Below are 20,735 nucleotides of genomic sequence, written 5' to 3' on the forward strand. Positions count from 1 at the left end.
TCTGTTGAGCTAATGAAAATCTTATTTAGGGTGAAAGTCAGAAATTTTTACATACCTTAAACTTTTTTTTTTAACAAATTATATTTTAAGCTGTTAAACTCAATTTGGGGAAAATTATTGTGGCTAGAGTAGAATCTATGATTTGAAGTAAATTTAAAATATATTTCGGTTTAAGTAAACCAGCTAAGGGTTTATATCAGTCAACTTAATTACTGATAAAAGCAACCAAAAAAACCTGTAGAGAAGGACGTTTTTGAAAGACCAAAGTGAAGCGAAATATTTATAGTGCTTTCAGTGCCAAGTAGGTCTATTTATGCAAACCTAGAGAATTATTATCAGGAAATACTATTTCCTTTTTCTTCTTTGAGTTACTTAGGAAATTATATTTACAATTTCTTTGTCTAAAGATTGAGATCAGCAAAAAATATGTTAGCAAAAAATTTTAGGGAGTATCACATTTCCTAGATTTTGCCCTTTTTTAATAGGGATTTGGAGGTAGGAATTTCAGGTGATTTTAGCTATCATGTTATCCTCGTTACCTTTTTACAGTAATTTCATTGGAACTTTTTAATAACTGTGTGGTTTGTGCTTTTCTTAATATCTGAGAGTTGATTTATTTATACAAAGGCTTTTTTGTCTTTTACTCCAGTTGTATTGAACTTTGCATTTTGTTATAATCTAGGTTGTGGGACAATTCTGCTTTAGACATCTGCTTGGTTTGAAAGCATAGTTTTCCATTGAAGTGTTTAAAAAGTTTCCATGGATAGATAAAGAGATGAGGAATATAGAAGGACAAATAGAAGTAGTGTCATCTTTGGAGTATTTTTGGTGTTGACAGAGTAATGTTTTCTTTGTCCTCATCTTAGCTGTCGTAATTCTGTGTTTATTCCTCATGTAATGTTTCCAGCAGTTGTTTTCCTCATCATCATACTTCTGTTATTTTCTTTCCTTGGCAGTGGATAAGTTATAATTTCTGAAAGACCAAGATTGGAATGACTTTTTGTAACAAGTGTGCTCGCAGATCGACTCCAGTGAGAAGAGCTCGGGGACCTCCTGAGCCAAGCTTAATCTCCTTTGCTGTTTGTGCGTGGTGGCTGGTCACCAGGAGGTGGCCACCAGGCTCCTCCTTTCCCCGCTGGTAGGCCTCTGTGACATGACTTATGCATTTAAATGTATGTTTTTATAGAGGCTCAAACAAGTGCTAAAATAGCAGTTTGATTTAACTACCATGAAAAAACTGATTTATCACGATTTTAGGTTTATGCAAATTATCCTCTGCCTAATCCTTACGTCTTAAAGTAGATAAGAGTAGACGGTGATTTTGAACTTTTTGTTGTTGTTGTTGTTGTTGTTGTTTGTAATACTCAGGTTTCCATTTTATGTTAACTTGTAAGATTTTTAAAAAATATGTGAAATCAGGCCGGGCATGATATCATAAGACAGACCTTTTACCTTCTCATCAGTGACTGGAATGAACACCTGTAATCTCAGTACTTTGGGAGGCCGAGGCAGGTTGATCACCTGAGGTCAGCAGTTTGAAACCAGCCTGGCCAACATGGTGAAACCCCATCTCTACTAAAACTACAAAATTAGCAGGGCGTGGTGGCGCACTCCTGTAATCCTAGCTACTTGGGAGGCTGAGACAGGAGAATCACTGGAACCCAGGAGCCAGATGTCACAGTGAGCCATGATCATGCCATTGCACCCCAGCCTGGGCAAAAAGAGCGAAACTCCATCTCAAAAAGAAAAAAACAAAAAGCAAAAAAAAAAAAAAGTGATATCATAAGACAGACCTTTTCCCTTCTCATCAGTGACTGGAATGAACTGCCCATGTGGAACGGGTTGTGGGTGTTGGTTCCTTTACTGGGTCATCTGGTAAACTGCAAGGTTTCTGCTGTGACATTGAAGGCAGACATCAACCCTCTAAGACATTTTTTTCCTATCCTCTGGGAATATTACTTTTTGGACAATCTTGGTCCATTGGTAAGCTCATGGGAATTTGTCAGAGTTTTTTTGTTTCTTTTGGCTCATGTTTAGCATCGATTGGCAGAGTGTTTGAAGTCATCCTCAGAAAGGAATTACAGTGGTTCAGAGGTGTTTTCTGTAGTGGGCCCTCATTTGGGAATTGGCTTGAAAAAAATGTAAGTTCACTTGCTTCCAGGATAGTATTAAGATTGCTTTTTTTGATAGTTGGCGTGTGTCTATCAGGTAAGGGCAGTCATTTAGAGAATATAAAGTGGTAGGAGAAACTAAAAGTACTGTTCTTAGTTTTTATTTTAATCCTATTCATATACAAGTGCCTTTGTAATTTAGTAAATATCATTTTTGGTGTACAGTATAAATTTCCTTTTTATAAAGATCTGAGCTGTTAACTTTACTGTCACTTTCTGTGTTTCATGACTTAAATATTTTAATTTTTTCTTTTTTTACATTTACATTTTTTATTCTAGTTCCAATTGCTAATCCAGCATTTGTGGATAGCTGCAAACTGCGATATGTAAGTAACATTTACATTTTAAAAATTATTTCTCATGGTTTTATTAAGTAGTTACAGCATACATATTTATCAAAAGCAGAGTCCTAAATAATTATCATAAATTTTTCTGATGTAATGATGAATCTACTCATAGGCAATTTTTATGGGCATTCCAATTATAAACTCTAGAATATTTAAAAATAGCCCTTCTCCTAATATAAATACCATTCTGGGATTATCTAAGCTACTCCTGGAAACTTTATTAACTGTTGTTGTTTTTTTATTTTCGTAGAGACAAGGTCTCTCACTATGTTGCCCAGGCTGGTTTCCAACTCCTGGGCTCAAGTGATTCTCCCATCTCTGACTCCCAAAGTGTTAGGATTACAGGCGTGAGCCACTGTGCCAGGCTAACTGTTACTGTTTTGAGTATTGGTTATAAAATACTTCAACCCTGATCCCTGTGTATTAATTTAGTTATACTTCCTCAAAGTTTCCCTTGGGCACCCTTATCTGTCCCTATGTAGCACGTAGCTTCCCTATGATGTTATTTATAATCTAATGAGATTAATTATGATCTATAAACTCCCGATGGAAGGAAGTGTCCTTACTTTTTATAGAAGCAACATACCAGGTGGAAATCACCGTAGATCAAGTGTTAGAAGGCTCTGGGTTCCTGTTGCCTATAAGACTTGGCCAAATGATTATCTTTTTCTCAATCTCTGTTTCCTGGGGAGTGTGGGTGGGACAAGGAAATGGCATAGGTTTAGGATTCAGACAGACCTGGGTGTGGATCAAAGATCTGCTTTCTGGGCCAATTACTTTAATTGCTGAGACGCAGTTTCCTCATCTGTAAAATTGGGATGGGATAACTACTTCATAGATTTTTGGTAATTATTCAACTTTGAATGTGGTAAATATGTGAGATACCTGGTATAGTGCCTGTTTCTTTCTTTCTTTTTTTTTTTTTTTTTTTGAGTCGGCATCTCCCTCTGTCACCCAGGCTGGAGTGCAGTGGTGCGATCTCAGCTCACTGCAAGCTCCGCCTCCCGGGTTCACGCCGTTCTCCTGCCTCAGCCTCCTGAGTAGCTGGGACTACAGGCGCCCGCCACCGCGCCCGCCCGGCTAAGTTTTTTCACCGTAGTCTCGATCTCCTGACCTCGTGATCTGCCCACCTCAGCCTCCCAAAGTGCTGGGATTACAGGCATGAGCCACCGTGCCTGGCCGTATAGTGCCTGATTCTTAGTGGGTATTTCATTGACAGTGGGGTTGGGGTTGTAGAAGTTGTAGTTATTATCATGAAGCTTGCTTATCTCATGATTGTTAGGACAGGCACATGAAAAAACGGAGGTGAAAGGATTTTGTGAATTGTGGCAGTGGTATAATAATTATTCTTCTATGCTGGTGAAATATGGGTGAAACAATAGGAGTTTAGAAAATGTTTAATAATAAGGGTAATTCTTATTATACGTCTTCTAATGTTACTCTCCCAAAGTAAAATCTGGTAATAGAAAGTAGGATTTTTAGGTAATGGTTGAGCATTTAATACTTTGAGAAGGCTTATGGTGTGCTCATTAAAAATGAATCAATGAAATATGTATTTAAACACTTTTATTTAAAACGTGTTATATACCTGAATGGGGTGCTCCCTGCTGACATTTTCAGACAGACATTCCAAATCATTTCCGAGAACAGTCATCCCTCTGTATCAGCCAGGAGAATGGTTCTAGTATCCCCTTGGATACGAAAATTAACACATACTGTTTTTTCCCCCACTTTTAAAAATTGAGGTTTGATTGTAAAACAGTTTTAATTTGAATAAAATGATACTGAGGTAGACAAGTTCTCTGGTAGGAATCTTCTTTTATTCTCTTTCTCCATCCAAAGCCACTTCCAGCGAGGTTTTCTCTGACCTCGGGTTATATTACCTTGATAGCATAGGATAAAGGGTCCTTAACTTAGTCTGGGAGATAATTATTATTGAAGTAGATACTTAGTTTTGTTTTGCTTATAAAAAATTAGAATCACATGATATAGTTTTTTATGTTTGTTTTCCCCCATAACATATATATTATGTATTTTAAATGTTATCAACATTTTAAAATAAAATACATAATACTTAAGGTAAACTTTCTATATGTTGTGAATATCTGATCATTTTGTGTACTATTTTTGGATAGTATTATAATGTTGTAAACAACATTTTGATGAACATTTTTGAGATTAAATCTTCGTGCCTGCTTTTTCTTTTTCCCTTTAGGAAAGATTCATAGAACTAGAACAAATGGGTAGAAGGCAGTAAATATCTTTGTGACTTCTGAAAAATTGCTGAAATACTCTTAAAAAAACATTGTATCAATAGATAATCCCAGTCAATGTGTTTAAAATGCCTTTTGTTAGAACTTCCAACGTTGAGTATTTATCAAATTGTATATCCTTTTATCCTTGCCAATCAACTTTATGAGGTATAATTCATATATAGTAATAGTGTAATACTGTAACTTTAAAGTGTTACTTGTAAATTACACATAATTTAAAATGTTCCGTTTTAGCTATTTTTATGTGTACAGTGACATTTAGTTCATTCCCATTGTTGTATAACCATCACCACTATTCATTTTCAGAACTTTTTCGTCATCTTAAACAGAAGCTCTTTACGCATTAAACATAACTTCCCCTTTCCTTTCCCTTCCCCAGTCCTGGTAACCTATACTCTACTTATTCTATCTTGGTGAATTTGCTTATGGTGAGTACCTCATATTGCTACCGAAACATCGAAGGGTTTGGTCTAGGTCCTGTTGCTCACAGCACAGAAAGCCAATCATGGAGACGATGAGTGTTGCTAGGGAAGAAGGCTTCAATTGGGTGCTGCAGCTAAGGAGATGGGAGATCAATCTCAAATTTGTCTCCTCGACTGACTAAAACCAGCGGTTTATTTAGCAGGGAAGAATTGTAACCATGTGTGGGAAAACAGGAGTTAGGGAAGGGTGAGGGAGAGGAGTTGGTCGACAGGAAGCAGGTAGTTGGTTAGGCAATTGTGATGGGTGAGGTGGTCTGGTGTCTTATGGTCCAGATGTGGTGATCTGGTAAGTTTCCGTTCCTTGATAACTATCTGGGAGGCCTGATGGTTGGTTTCCCAAGAAAGGAACTCAGATAAGACAAATGTAACTTTCTCAAGTTTTAAGACTGGGAGGGTCAATTTCTATCTTTATTTTAAAAGACTGTAAACATCAGTTCTATAGGACAATTGGGCTGGTTTCATTTGCAAGGTTTATCCATGTTGTAACTAACATGTGTCAGCATTTCATTCCTTTTTAAGGCTGAATAATATCCCTTTGTATGTAATATACCACAGTTTATCTTTTCATCTGTTGTTGGGCACTGGCTTGTTTATATCTTTTGGCTATTGTGAACAATGCTGCTATGAACATTAGTGTTTTCACACCTGATGGGTGTGAAGTTAGTATCTCATGGGTTTGATTTGTATTTTGTGACTAGTGATGTTGAACATCTTTTTGTGTGATTGTTGGCTATTTGTATATCTTCCTCGGAGAAAGGTCTAGTCAAGTGATTTGCCAATTTTTTTTTTTTTTGAGTTTGAGTCTCGCTCTGTTGCCCACGCTGGAGTGCAGTGGCGCGATCTCGGCTCACTGCAACCTCTGCCTCCCAGGTTCAAGCGATCTTTCCATCTCAGCCTCCCAAGTAGCTGGGATTACAGGCACCTGCCATCATGCCCAGCAATTTTTGTGTTTTTGTAGAGACGAGGTTTCACCGTGTTGGCCAGATGGTCTTGAACTCCTGACCTCAGGTGATCCACCCGCTTGGGCCCCCCAAAGTGCTGGGATTATAGGTGTGAGCCACCGCACCCAGCTGGTAGATTTTTTGTTTTGTTTTGTTTTCAAGGAGGCCTCTCAGTGGCTTACCTCTGTGCCATGCTTTGGAGTTTGAGCTGTCTTCTCTGTACTAACTGTAGCTCTGTAGGACTTGGGGGTCAACCTTACCTTTTTTTTCCTCCCTATTTTGTATGTCTTGTTTGAGTTAGCTTTTCTTTTTATTCCAGGCCTGTAAATTTTACTAGATTGTCTCTAGGAATTTCATTTTACTAATTTGCTTCTGCCTGCCTGCCTGCCATCTCTTTTTACTAATTTGCTTCTGCCTGCCTGCTTGCCATCTCTTTTTACTAATTTGCTTCTGCCTGCCTGCTTGCCATCTCTTTTTACTAATTTGCTTCTGCCTGCCTGCCTGCCTGCCTTCCTTCCTTCTTTCCTTTCTTCCTTCCTTAATTCCTTCCTTCCTTCCTTCTTCCCTCCCTCCCTCCCATCCCTTCCTTCCCCCCTCCCGTCCCTTCCTTCCCTTCTTTTCTTTCCATTTATTTTGAGATAGAGTCTTGCTCTGTTGCCCAGGCTGGAGTGCAGTGGCGCAATCTTGGCTCACTGCAACCTCCACCTCCCGGGTTCAAGCAGTTCTCCTGACTTAGCTAATAAGTAGCTGGGATTACAGGTGTACGCCACCATGCCCAGCTAATTTTTGTATTTTTAGTTTAGAGATGGGTTTTCACCATGTTGGCCAGGCTGGTCTCGAACTCCTGACCTCATGTGATCCTCCCGCCTTGGCCTCCCAAAATGCTGGGATTACAGGTGTGAGCCACAATGCCCAGCCTCCTCACCCCTCCTTTAGCTATTATATTACTTCCTAGATTTCTTCCTCTCTATTTCACCCTTTTTCTGTTCCTGAAACCCCTACAGGATGGGTGTGGGAGTTTGTGTCTCTTGACTCTTCTTTCAAATTTTCTTTTGCTTTCTCACTTTCTCTTGTTTATTGAGATATAATTCACATACCATAAATTCACCATTTTAATGTGTACAGTTCAGTAGGTGTCAGTATATTGAAAGCTGTTCAACCATCGCCACTATCTAATTTCAGAACAGTTTTCTCACCCGGTGAAACCCAGTACCCATTCTTCTCCAACCCCTAGCAACAGCTAATCTACTTCTTGTCAGCTGATTTGCTATTCTTGATATTTCATATAAATGGGATCATACAGTATGTGGCCTTTGTGTCTAGCTTCTGTCATTTAGCATAATGTTTTCAAGGTTCCTCCGTATTGTGGAATGTGTGAGTACTTCATTCTTTTTCTAGCTGAATAATCTTTGTATGGCTATTCCACATTTTGCTTATGTGGTCTTGATGGACATTTGGGGTTGTTTCCACATTTGGCTATTATGAATAATGGTGCTCTGAACATGTGTCCACAAGGTTTTGTGTGAACATATACGTTTTTATTTCTCCTACAGTGGTGAGATTGCTGGATAAAATGGTAACTCTGTGTTGAACCTTTTGAAGAACTGCCAAAGTCTCTTTGTTAAACATTTATTTTAGGTTCAGGGGTACATATGCAGGTTTGTTACATAGGTAAACTCATGTTATGGGGGTTTGTTGTACGAATTATTTGGTCACCCAGGCACTAAGCTTGGTAAGGACCAATCGTTATTTTTTCTGATCCTCTCCCTCCTCCCACCCTCCACCCTAAATAGGCCCCAGTGTCGATTGTTCCCTCTTTGTGTCCATGCAAACTTTCTTCTCTTATTGCTCTTCCTTGACTTTATCTTTGAGCTCTCAAACTTGGTATTTATCCCCACTCATTTTATTATTTAGGATTTCCAGTTAATTTTTTAATTTCAACAATCATATTTGAAAGTTTTTGTTCATTTTCTTTTTCTCTGATTGGTCCTTTTTCCTAGCTGCCTATATTTGGTGTATAATATACTTTTGAATTTGAGGATAAATATTAGGATTATAAAAATCCTCATCTTGGAGCAGAATTTAGAATTAAATATTGTTATTAATATTTAAGGCTAAACATTAGGATTATATAATATAAGCCTGGAACCTGGACTTTGAAAAAAAGGGAACAAAATTAGGATTATGAACATTGTATTCTTATCTCTTGAACTTGCAGGTCACTTCTTTTTCATCATGGTCCTGCTTTTTAATGCTGTTTATTTCTCAAATGCCTGGTGATCTCTGGTTCTTCGTTTATATTATGAATAAATGATTAAATTGATTGGTATAGAAGTTGGCAATACGAGTTTCCTTTATTCTTGCCCAAGTGTCTTTCTCCAATAGCTTCTCCTTTAAAGAAAGGGCTGGTATGTGGGTAGGTGAGGCCTGTTGACTGGTTGACTTTAATTTGGGATTCCAGCTGGCTGAAGATCAGTAGGCAGGCTGGAGGCCTCTGCAATTGCCAGGGTGGGTTTTTCTTTGCAGTGGAGCTGGCTTTCCTCATTTAATCCCTTCCCCGCTTCGGTATCTGGAGGACCACAGTCGCTGCTTCCCACATCCATCCATCCAGTGAGCATGGTGGATTGCTCACTGTAGGAACGATTTTCCACATTTACCCAGGAGGCCAGGGCTGCAGGGTTTATTCTGTGTACCAGGGAAGGGAGATGGAAAAGAGACAGGACCTGATTGGCTCTGCTGTTCCTTGTACAAGGACACAATTTTTCCTTGTGCAGTTGTTTAATCTGATTATTGTCCTGTGGCTCATTCTTTCTTTTTGTCTTAGTTTATTCCAAGTCCCTGAGGCTTCCTTGGGAACGTCTGTCTACCTGTGGTTCTTAGACAGGGGATTCCTTTGTTGATTCTCTGTCAGTCTTAATTCTATTTGTGCATGTCATCTGAGATTTTCTCAAAGTTTCTAGTCCACTTTTAGCCCTCCTTTTTGTTTCCAATTATCATTTAATAAAAAGAGCTTGTATTTTAGAGACTCTAGAGGGTTCAGAAAAGTGAGTGTCAAGTGTTTAGTGTGCAATCATTAAAGACAGAGAATATCTCATAAGTTTGCATCTGTGTTACTTACACGATTGTGATTTACGGATGCTTTCCCTTTCCCTTTTATTTTTCCTTTTGTTTCTTTTATGTGTTTTTTTATTATTATTTTTAGAGACTCACTCTAAAAAAAATAGGATCTCACTGTGTTCCCCAGACTGGAATGGGACTACAGGTACATGCCACCATGCCTGGCTAAATTAAATTTTTTTTTTTTTTTTTTTTTTTTTTTTTTAGAGACAAGGTCTCACTTTGTTGGCCAGGCTGGTCTTGAACTCCTGGCCTTAGTGATCCTTCCATCTTGTCCTCCTAAAGTGCTGGGGATTACAGGTGTGAACCACTGTACCTGGCCAAAGTTTTCATTTTTTAATATGATGTATAAGGTTTAGAAGTGCTTTATTTTATTTATTTATTTATTTATTTATTTATTTATTTATTTATTTTTGAGAAGGAGTCTCGCTCTGTTGCCCAGGCTGGAGTGCAGTGGCATGATCTTGGCTCACTGCAACCTCCGCCTCCTGGGTTCAAGCGATTCTCCTGCCTCAGCCTCCCAAGTAGCTGGGATTACAGGCGCCCACCACCACGCCTGACTAATTTTTGTATTTTTTAGTAGAGATGGCATTTCACCATGTTGGCCAGGCTGGTTTTGAACTTCTGACCTCAAGTAATCAGCCTGCCCTGGCCTCCCAAAGTGCTGGGATTACAGGCGTGAGCCACCATGCCCAGGAGAAGTGCTTTTAACTCCACACGTGTCTAGGTTTTTTTGTTTGCATTTGTTATTTTTACTTTTTTCCTTTTACTACATCAAAATGAGTCCTTTATAATTTCTGCCCTAGGGAATTCTAATAATTTATCTTTGTGGTCCAATATAAAATCATTTTTAATGTATGCCATGAATGTAGTCAACTATTGATAATAATGTAGTACTAGTAGCTTGCTCAGTCAGCACAAATTGTCAGGACACAGTGGAATTTCTGCATGTGGATTATCTCCTGATTCTCAGAACAACATGAGGTACATATTATTATTGGTCCTACTTGTTGTGCCTACCAGGCCCATGAAAGATGAGTAATTATCCCAGGGTACTGTCTCCCTCACCTCCAATGGTGGGCCAGAGCTAGGTCCAAGACTTTGAATTCTAGAGTGCTAGACACCATCCTATGCAGCCTCCCACTGAGTAAGGGTGCTCACTGTTTGTAGGGTGTAGAGTTTGATAGATACGTCTGTTACTTTGACTTCATTAGTTTTATTTAGGATGCTTGAATGTATGAATGTATTGATTAATATATTCGTTATTGCCTTCTCTCTGGGCTTGGAAGAGAAGAAAATTGAAGTTTACCACTGCTATGGGTTTACTTTGCGTGCTTTGTTATTTGGCGTATAAAGAGTCACACCTTAGATCTTTTGTAGGTCATATGGTGTTTAGTTTAAAGGGAATCTTTTTCTGAAGAGTTTAGCCTTGAATTCTGCTGAGATTTACATTGGCAATCCTGTTTGCATTTTGTTTGCCTTGTACAGCCATACTTTTATGCACTCCTTTCCTACTAATGTGTTTATTTTGCTTTTAATGTTGATATATTTGTTCAACAAACATTTTTAGATGCCCGAGTGCGCTCCAAGCACTGTCTAGGTGTCACAGTGGCGACCGGGATACAGCCCTGCCTTCATGGATCTTCTGGGCTGGTCGGGGAGACAGACAATAAACCAGTCAACGAATGAATAAGTAACTGCAAAATTTTAGTTCTGCTCTAATGTGGTAGCCATTCACTTCATGGGGGTTATTTAAATTAATTAAATTAATAGTACCTTACTCATTCAGCATGTATTGTCAGACAAAATGGTACTTTCTGCACATGGATTATCTCCTTTGATTCTTTTAACAACATGAGGTATGTATTGTTATTGGTCCTACTTATGAGGTAACCAGGACTAGGCACATGAAAGATGAGTAATTACCCCAGGGTACTGTCTCTCTCACCCTCTACTGTGGGGGTAATTTTTAAAATAAAAATTAAGGCCAAATACAGTGGCTCACGCCTATAATCCCAGCACTTTGGGAGGCTGAGGTGGGCAGATCACTTGAGCTCAGGAGCTCAAGACCAGCCTGGACAACATGGTGAAACCCTGTTTTTTACTAAAAATACAAAAATTAGCCAGGTGTGGTGACACACACCTATAGTCCCGGCTACTTGGGAGGCTGAGTTGGGAGGATTACTTGATCCCGGGAGGCATTGCAGTGAGCGGAGACTGCGCCACTGCTCTCTAGCTTGGATGACCCTGTCTCCCCAAAAAAAAAAAAAAAATTAATTAAATAAAATATGTTGTTCCTCACTTGCATGTGTCATATATTATGTGCTTGATAGTCATGTGTCTAGTGGATACTGGATTGAACAGTGCAGATGTGGGACATTTGTCAGTGCACAAAGGTTTGGTAGACAGTGGTGCCTTAGATGCCGTCATGGAGATGGGTTGGTTCTGAGGTACAGTATCAAGTCACTGGAGGCACCTGGAGTGGTGACCTGAGAAAACCTGAATTTTGAGAAGGAACCTGTACTGTGAGGGTGTTGTCTGTGGGGCATGTGGTACTTGTATTTAGGATTTTGGTAAAAAGTGACTATTCATAAGCTATTTAAAGTTTCTATTTTAAAAGTATAGGGTTTTTAGGTAGTGTGTTTTCTTTTGTTCTAATAGGAATTGTTTTGGTCATATTAGGGAAAATAATTGGCTTGTTGATACATTTTTATTTCCATTGATTAAATCTGGTAGCATTATTTACTTTTATAGATTGAAAAATGGTTCAGTGTTTCAAAAGTATTTTGAGCTTGTCTTTGAAAAGAGATAGACAGGCAGGTGCAGTGGCTCAGGCCTGTAATCCCAGCAGTTTGGGAGGCTGAGATGGGAGGATTGTTTGTCAGGAGCTCAAGGCCAGCCTGGGCATCATAGCAAGACCCCATCTCTACAAAAAGTAAAAAAATTAGCTGAGCGTGGTGGTGCACGCCTGTAGTCCCAGCTACTTGGGGGGTTGTGGTGGGAGGATGGCTTTTCCAATTATCCTACAGATATTTTTCAAAATGATTACTTTTAAACTATAATCTTTTTATTCAGAGGTAGGATGCTAGTTCTACAATTGCCTAGGTCTTCTTTAATTTGTATATGTTAAGAAATTTTAATGGGCAATTTAATAAGTGTTGAAATTTCTAAGAATTATTTCTGTATGTTAGAGTTGTGATAACGCAGACATTTTCCCTGAAGTACGTCTCTGAATCTGATTTGTTTTCCTCCATGGGTGCCACATAGGTTTATTTTAAGAAGGTAAAAAATAAAAGCTGACTAAGGTACGTATTGATTATTCAAGACAACATGCAGACATCACTAAATGAGTGCAGTTCTCATCAACTCACCATTTGTTTCAATTAGAAAAAAATCTCATCAAAACTAATTTTTCTGCACGAAATACCTTTTCAAATCACACTGAATGTGATTTATTAATTGTGATTCATCAAATTCAGTTTTCTGCTGGATACTAAAGGAACACCTCATTAAGACTAGTGTTTATGGAAATAGTACAATATTTTAGAAACTTTTGATTGTAAAAATTTCTTTTAAAATGAATACATACAGATATGTTATTGTTCAGATATTTAGCACTTATGTAGAAACTCACTGATCTACTATCAAGTAGAAAAGAGACTTTTAGCCAAATGCCTCTGTACTCAGCAATAAAATGATTAATTACTGTGTTGCTCTTTTCTCTGGTTAAGGCTTTTAACAAATTTTGTTTTTCCTTTTACTATTACACCATAACTTGTTTAAATTTTGTTGCTGTTGCAGAATTGCAGCAGACATTACAGTTCATGTCTCCCTGTGTATACGAGGGAGAGTTTCTCTGGGCTGTGTACATGGGGGAGTGTGGGCCTGACCTGTCACATTCAATTTTTATTTCACAGTCTTATATCTAATGCTCATCATTGCATAATGTAACTAGCTGGGGTTAGTTTCCTCGGTCCCTGACTCTTCTCTTCAGAGCCTGTTTTCTCTCCGTTTACAGACGGGCCAAGGTTGCTCGGGTGATTGGTTTACTGGCTTCGCACAAAACTGATCTCCAGGAAAATACACCTGTTGTTGAGGTAATGTCTTTTATGACTGAAATGTGATGAATGACAAGAAATACTGTTGTTGATTCTGTAATTTAGAACATGCGGCTTTCCTTGACCTTCACTTGACTTTTCTTTGTGGGATTGTGGAAATTGTTCAAAAACTTATCACCTCAACAGACCTTTAGGCTTAAACATAGCAGCTCATTTACAATGTAGTCCATCATTAAAATGGCACAGCAGAGTTAACAAGGCTTGTGAAACCTACTCATCATTATTTCATTTGTTTTTGAATAAGACTTGTTCATTTCCCGTTTTCTTGTAGTCTGTCCAACATTTTGTTACAGCTAATGTATTTCCTAATTAAATCATAGCTTATAATTCAAAATTCAAATTCTTCTGGCTTTTAGTGTTTTCGTATGAAAGATTACTTTCTACCTATTCTGTTAATGTATATTACACTTTATTGGTAATAGAGTTTTATACCTTGAACTGGGAGAGGCTCAAGAGTCAGTGTAGGTGAAAAGAACCAAGGCTTTTTAGGGGAAATAGCAAGAGGTCCTGAAGGAGGTTAAAAAGGGTTAAGGAGAGAGGATTTTGTAGAGCTGAAGCTGGTTGTGTGGTATTTGGGGCTTCAAGAGGAATTGGAAAACTTTCTATGTCTGTGTTGTCCACTATAGTAGCCAACTGGTATTTGGAGCCTTAAGAGGAATTGGAAACTTTTATCTCTGTGCCATTCACTGCAGTAGCCAATTGCTGGGATAGTATACCAGCTGGCCTTACAGTGTCTGGGTGGAGATTAGTTTAATTTCACTGTATTTCCCTTGCTTACAATTACATCTCTATTTCCTGCAAACTGTTGGATCTCTGAGCTACTAGTAAAATGCCATTAAGTCTAATTTTTTCCTTTTTTGGGGGGCCTAAAATAAATGAATTGTTACCTATGTGATTACTGATGGTACCCAACTTGGTTCTCAGAGATGTGTCCAGTAGATTTTTATCTAAAAGATTGAGCATATAGGGCAGTATTACCAGGAAGATGAGAAGGCTTAGGATCTTAAAAATGGGGGTTCCTTCTGATGGCTCAGAGCAAAAGGTCTCCAGTGAGATGGAGTAGCTGTAGGAGATGGGAGAGAACATAAAGTCCAAGACAAAGTCCCAAGATTTTAGAGGATATTCCTGCGTCGTCAGAGCAGGCATTTGTTGCTCAGGAGCTGTGAAGAAAGAGCCTCTGAATATGTAAAATATGACTGTTGAATTAAATGATTCAGTAGTTGCAGTAGAGTATGGATACTTTAGGAAGCTGAGTTAGTGAATTTGAAGATCAGTTGGATGAATTCTCTTAGGATTCAGAAAGAAAGAGGATAAAGATTGTGAACTAAAAAGGCATGGATGATAGTTTCAGATGTGTTCCACTATCCAGTATAGTAGCCACCAGCCACTGTGGCTATTGAGTGCTTGAAGAACAGCTAGTCTGAATTGAGATGATCAACTTATAGAAAAGAATACTATGGGCACCCTGTAATTTCCAAACCCCTTGTTCTACTTGACCTTTTTCACAGCATATATCACCACCTGGCATTTTATGTATTTATTTCTCTTTCCATACTAGACTACAAGCTCCATTGGAACAGGGATTGTGAATTGTCTTGTTCAACACTCCACCCCCGTGCCTAGACAGTGTCTTGTGTATATCTAGATACTGACAAATATTTTGAAATAAGTGAATAAAAGTGTATCAGTATGCTTGGGACTCCCTGTAGCAGTGCCTGGAAGATGGTATGTTTTGCTGCTGCAGGAATTCTCAAGGGACTGGGCAGAGGGCATGTGAAGTAATCTGAGACCTGCTGGTCACCCTGGGTGATGTGCTGCCCTCGTTCTACTGGTACTTGCTGTTGCGGCTGCTGCACTCCCTCTTGGAGAGTTTGGCCCAGCAGTTCCTGGACCATATTTGTTACTTGTGCTCACTCAGGTTGAGTTCTGTGGCCAGTTTGTATTCTCAAAGTATTTCTGCTACTCCAGTTATACTTTGTCGACGTTGTATTCTTGGTGCTGCCTCAACTGAGAGGAAAGAGTGGGTGTTAATTCCCGAGGTTCTTGTATCTTTGATTCCGGTACTGTTCTCTTCATGGGTGTTTGCTGATGCTTTATTAATTTGAAATGCAAGACCTTAGGGAAAATCATATTTAAATTTCATTTAAAAAATGGTGTGTACTGAACTATCTGGTGAACTGTTTTGAATTACACACACTGTATTGTGAACTACGTTTGGTTGGATAGTAGGGAGCTTATATAATAACTTGAAATTGAGCCAGGTGCTCCTTTGTGATGCCATCTTAATTTTGTTATTTCTCCACACCTTTTAGTTCTTTAGTTCATTACTTTTAATGGCAAAATCTGTGAATTTCTTTTGCATCAACCTAATTCCTGCTGTGAGCAATTGGCTGTGATAATTTAAGGGGCCACTAGAGGTCATTCAAGCACTAGAAAAAAAGTTGTGCAAGTTTTAAGAATTTGTTTCAACTTCCAGAAGCAGGATCTGTAGAGGCTGAGCAGGTACATGGTACCATGTTTCATCTTTTTCCTGGTTTTTTAGAAGTTTCTGCTACAGGATGTGTGGCTCCCTTCCATTGGTGATTTTTACCATTTTAGAGGAATCAGATAAATGAAAACCATTATAGCCTCTCCAGAAAAATGCAGTCAGCACCTAGCACATGATTTCAGGGGATCTGAAAACCCTGCGGAGTCCACTGGTGAATCTTTGGTTCATAACTCCTGAGACCAGGTTTCTGTAAAACTCACAATTGGGTGCTTGTAGATAATTTTTCAGTAATTAGTAACAAAATTTCAAGTGTAAGATAAATCCTGAATTCTCTATTAGATTTACTATCAGTGAACAAGAAAAATTGTGGTTGAAGTTCCTGTAAGCATTTTATTTTTTATTTTACTTATTTATTCATTTATTTTTTGAGATAGAGTCTCGCTCTGTTGCCCAGGCTGTAGTACAGTGGTGTGATCTCGGCTCACTGCAACCTCTGTTTCCCAGGTTCAAGAGATTCTCAGCCTCAGCCCCAGCCCCACAAGTAGCTGGGACTGCAGGTTCATGCCACCGTGCCCCGCTAACTTTTGTATTTTTAGTAGAGACAGGGTTTCACTATATTGGCCAGGCTGGTCTTGAACTCCTGGCCTCAAGTGATCCACTTGCCTTGGCCTCCCAAAGTGCTGGGATTACAGGTGTGAGCCACTGCACCAGCCTGGTACTTTCTAATATTTTGGATGCTTTCTTACTTGCTAAGCACTTTCTCTTACCTGGAATGTTTTTTACATTACCCCCTCCCCCAGTGATCTAATTTCTACTTTCTCTTTAAAGCCCAGCTAACATTCCATTTTCTCCATCAGGCCTTCCCTAACAGTCCCAGAACTCCTACATTGCCTGGTGTGCTGACCTAAAGCCCTCATTAAGACCAGTAACAAATCAAGCCTATCTTATCAACTGACAACACATTCTGGAACCATGGCGTGTCCATGGATAAGACATGAAGTTCTTCTTTCAAGACTTGGTTTTCTGGTACTGGAAAATACTAATATGGATAAAAGACCTTCAAAGCTGCTACGATGGGTAAGGAACAATGCACACAGTACACCATTAAGGCAAAGAAGATAGTCTTAATCCTGTATGAAATGCCAGTGAAGATGTAATTAATGAATAGACATTTCATTGAAATGAAATCAAAAGACATTTTCCTTCTCTGACATAACAGGGTAGAACTCTCTACTAAGAACACAAAACTGACCAGCCTGACCAATGTGATAAAACCCCCTGTCTCTACTAAAAAGACAAAAATTAGCCAGGCATGGTAGCAGATGCTTGTAATCCCAGCTACTCAAGAGGCTCAGGCATGAGAATCTCTTGAACCCAAAAGGTGGAGGCTGCAGTGAGTCGAGATCGCACAACTGCACTTCACCCTGGGCGACAAAGCAAGACTTTGTTTTTAAAAAAAAAAAAAGAAGAAGAAGAGAAAAAGAAAAAGAACACAAAACTCTGGTTACTGCTCTATGAGAATTAAGTGAATGTGAAGAAGTTGGAATAATATTACAAGTTGGTGAAATATTGGAATTCTGGTCTGTTGGTGATTGGTCTTCATCTTTCCTATAAGAGATAGCTCATTACACCATGTATTCTCATTTGTCTGAACGGGATTATTCCCCTTAAGGCGATGGCCTCTTCTGCATCTTTATGTCTCTAATGTCTAGCATGGGAACTACTCAATATATATTTCAGGTTGTTGACAATGATTGCTGCTGTCTATTCCATCTAGGTAAGGGTTTATGCATTCAAAAGGCCCTTTGCCTTAAGACCTAAAGAGGTTTTGGAACATCAGCAAGCATCCATCTCGAGGTAAATAACTGGAATCCCAATGGGCTGTGTGTGTGTGTCTGTGTGTGTGTGTGTGTGCGCGCTAACTGGAATCCCAGTGGGGTCTGTGTGTGCGCTAAATGGAATCCCAATGGGGTTTTGTGTGTGTGTGTGTGTGTGTATGTGTGCGCTCATGCCTGCATACACATGCGTGCACTTCTGGTACATTTTGAACAGGCATCAGATTATGTTCCCACAGCCCCTCTTCATCAAAATGAAGACCTTGTACGTCTGAAATACAGTTTGTGAAAGTCAAATTGTTATCCCTGTGACATAGAACAGCCTTTAAAAATGTATTTCACTGGAATGTCATTCTAAATGAATATTTTTAAATAGATATCCAAAAATAAGAAAATACAGTGATTTTAGTGTAATAAAACTGATTTCACAATTGTTTCAAGAAACTTGGAAAATAAAACTTCAAACTGGAAAAATGTGGCCATAAGAATGCATGGAGCCGGGCGCGGTGGCTCATGCCTGTAATCCCAGCAATTTGGGAGGCCGAGGCGGACAGATCACGAGGTCAGGAGATCGAGACCATCTTGGCTAACACGAGGAAACCGCGTCTCTACTAAAAAATACAAAAAATTAGCTGGGCGTGGTGGTGGGTGCCTGTAGTCCCAGCTACTCGGGAGGCTGAGGCAGGAGAATGGCATGAACCTGGGAGGCGGAGCTTACAGTGAGCCAAGATTGAGCCACCGCACTCCAGCCTGGGCGAAAGAGGAAGACTCTGTCTCAAAAACAAAAACAAAAACAAAAACAAAAAAAGAATGCATGGAGTTAGTTCATTCTTCTGGCCCCCTGGAACTTCTGATCAAAAGTCAATACCTTTGTGACCTACAAAGTCTCTTTATTTGCCCTCCATTATAGACTGAGCTGTTAATAACATTTAATGAGCTCACATGGATTCACTGGCTAATAAAGAAGAATAGAGTTGAGGATATTGCTGCCCTGTTTATGCCCCAAAATTACCCTAAACTGAAACTTGCTTTGTGTTCCTTCACTCCCCTCTGCTGGTAAATTTTAATGTAGTTCTTAATTTTTTTAAGTCAAATTGATAGAAACATCAATTGTGTTTTTAAAACTGTAAGAAAAAATAATGTTGAACATCCCAAAAATGTACTCAATCTTTCCCAAAACCCATTTCTTTCCAGTTTTCATAACTGTAGGTTCTTAAAAAAAAAAATGAACACTTTGGCCGGGTGCGATGGCTCATGCCTGTAATCCCAGCACTTTGGGAGGCCGAGGCGGGTGGATCACGAGGTCAGGAGATCGAGACCATCCTGGCTAACATGGTGAAACCCCGTCTCTACTAAGCCAAAATACAAAAAATTAGCCAGGTGTGGTGGCGGGCGCCTGTAGTCCCAGCTACTCGGGAGGTTGAGGCAGGAGAATGTTGTGAACCTGGGAGGCGGAGCTTGCAGTGAGCCAAGATCATGCCACTGCACTCCAGCGTGGGTGACAGAGCGAGACACCGTCTCAAAAAAAAAAAAAAAAAAAATGAACATGTCATCCATACTTCTAAGGTGTTGTAAAGATGTGTAAAGTTTTCACTTTTTGCATCATATTCACATGTAGCTATATGCCCTTTTCTCTTCAAAGTTTTCTTTATCTTGATTACTTATCAGAGGCTTGACTGTTTTATTATCTCAGTCTTTTGAAATAATCCTCCTTCAGTTTTATTTTTTAAATCTAGTGGTTTTTCTTTTTCCTTTTTCCTTATGTCTTAATTATTTCCCCCTTTTTGTTTGTTTTGCTTTTCCCAGTTTAGTGGATCAATGTAATTTAAATTGCTTTTTAAACAAACATGTAAGGGTATATATACATTTTCGTTGGGTGCTGTTTGACTTTGTTGCACAAGTTTTAAAATCTATTTTTTAATAGTTTGTATTTTCTAAAGTATTTTATTGCATCTTTTGTTCACATTGCTCTTACTATTAATTTTTTATTTTAATTAATTAATTAATTTATTTATTTATTTATTGAGATGGAGTCTTGCTCTGTAGCCCAGGCTGGAGTGCAGCGGCATGATCTTGGCTCACTGCAAGCTCCACCTCGGGGGTTCATGTCATTCTCCTGCCTCAGCCTCCCAAGTAGCTGAGACTACAGTTGCCTGCCACCACATCCGGCCTTTTTTGTATTTTTAGTAGAGATGGGATTTCACCGTGTTAGCCAGGATGGTCTCGATCTCCTGACCTCATGATCCACCCACCTTGGGCTCTCAAAGTCCTGGAATTACAGGCATGAGCCACTGCACCCGGCCCAAAAGCTTTGTATTTTTACAGATATTAGACATGTTTCTTGTTTAAGAAAAAAAAATCTTAACGAAAACGTAGGAGAATAAGAGAAACATTTTTCCAAAAAAGAGAAATCATTGTGATTATTTTATCTTATTAGAATGTTGGATAATATAGTCTGCTTCATTAATCATCAAGCATGCTATGCATTTTCCATTTTTATAGGATCTGTATCTCAGTTAAGGTAATACTGGTAATTTTTGTACTGTAATCAAAGATGAAGAATATAGGCCAAAATCATAGACCTTGCATAGAAGCTGGATAATGAAGACAGCTATGGAGAAAAACATAGATACACACACACGGACACACATATATATAAAGTATACACACATATATTTTTTAAAGTTTTAAAGCTTTTAAAGCAAAAGCCGGCCCCTCTTCTCTTCCAGAGTGGGAGAGCGCTCTCCGCTCTCTTAGAGTGGGTGGGGAGAGCGGTTGCATGGGCAGCTTTCCTTGTGAGCCACAGGGCCCTCTGGACACGCTGCTGTCTGGCCATGCCCCCTTTCCCTTTCATCTTTCTCATTGACCAATGGGCTTGGAGCATTAAGGCCACGCCCCTATTCTGCATTCTACTGGGGCCCTGGTTAGGCGGCCTCTGGCTCAGTCACACAGCTGCCTGGTAG

The 20,735-nt window shown here is 39.1% G+C and overlaps 1 long non-coding RNA gene across 1 annotated transcript in view; it reads left to right on the plus strand.

The window, feature by feature from the left end:
* Positions 1 to 17,419, plus strand: part of LOC134808435 (uncharacterized) — a 28,105-nt gene extending 10,686 nt beyond the window's left edge. Inside the window, exons 3-5 of the long non-coding RNA XR_010151343.1 lie at positions 2,451 to 2,497; positions 13,350 to 13,428; positions 16,795 to 17,419. This is a non-coding gene — a long non-coding RNA (uncharacterized LOC134808435). The remainder of the gene's footprint in view (positions 1 to 2,450; positions 2,498 to 13,349; positions 13,429 to 16,794) is intronic.
* The last annotated feature ends 3,316 nt before the right edge of the window (positions 17,420 to 20,735 follow it).

The sequence above is a fragment of the Pan troglodytes genome, chromosome 16 (assembly GCF_028858775.2).
Source record: "Pan troglodytes isolate AG18354 chromosome 16, NHGRI_mPanTro3-v2.0_pri, whole genome shotgun sequence".
Taxonomy (NCBI): domain Eukaryota; kingdom Metazoa; phylum Chordata; class Mammalia; order Primates; family Hominidae; genus Pan; species Pan troglodytes.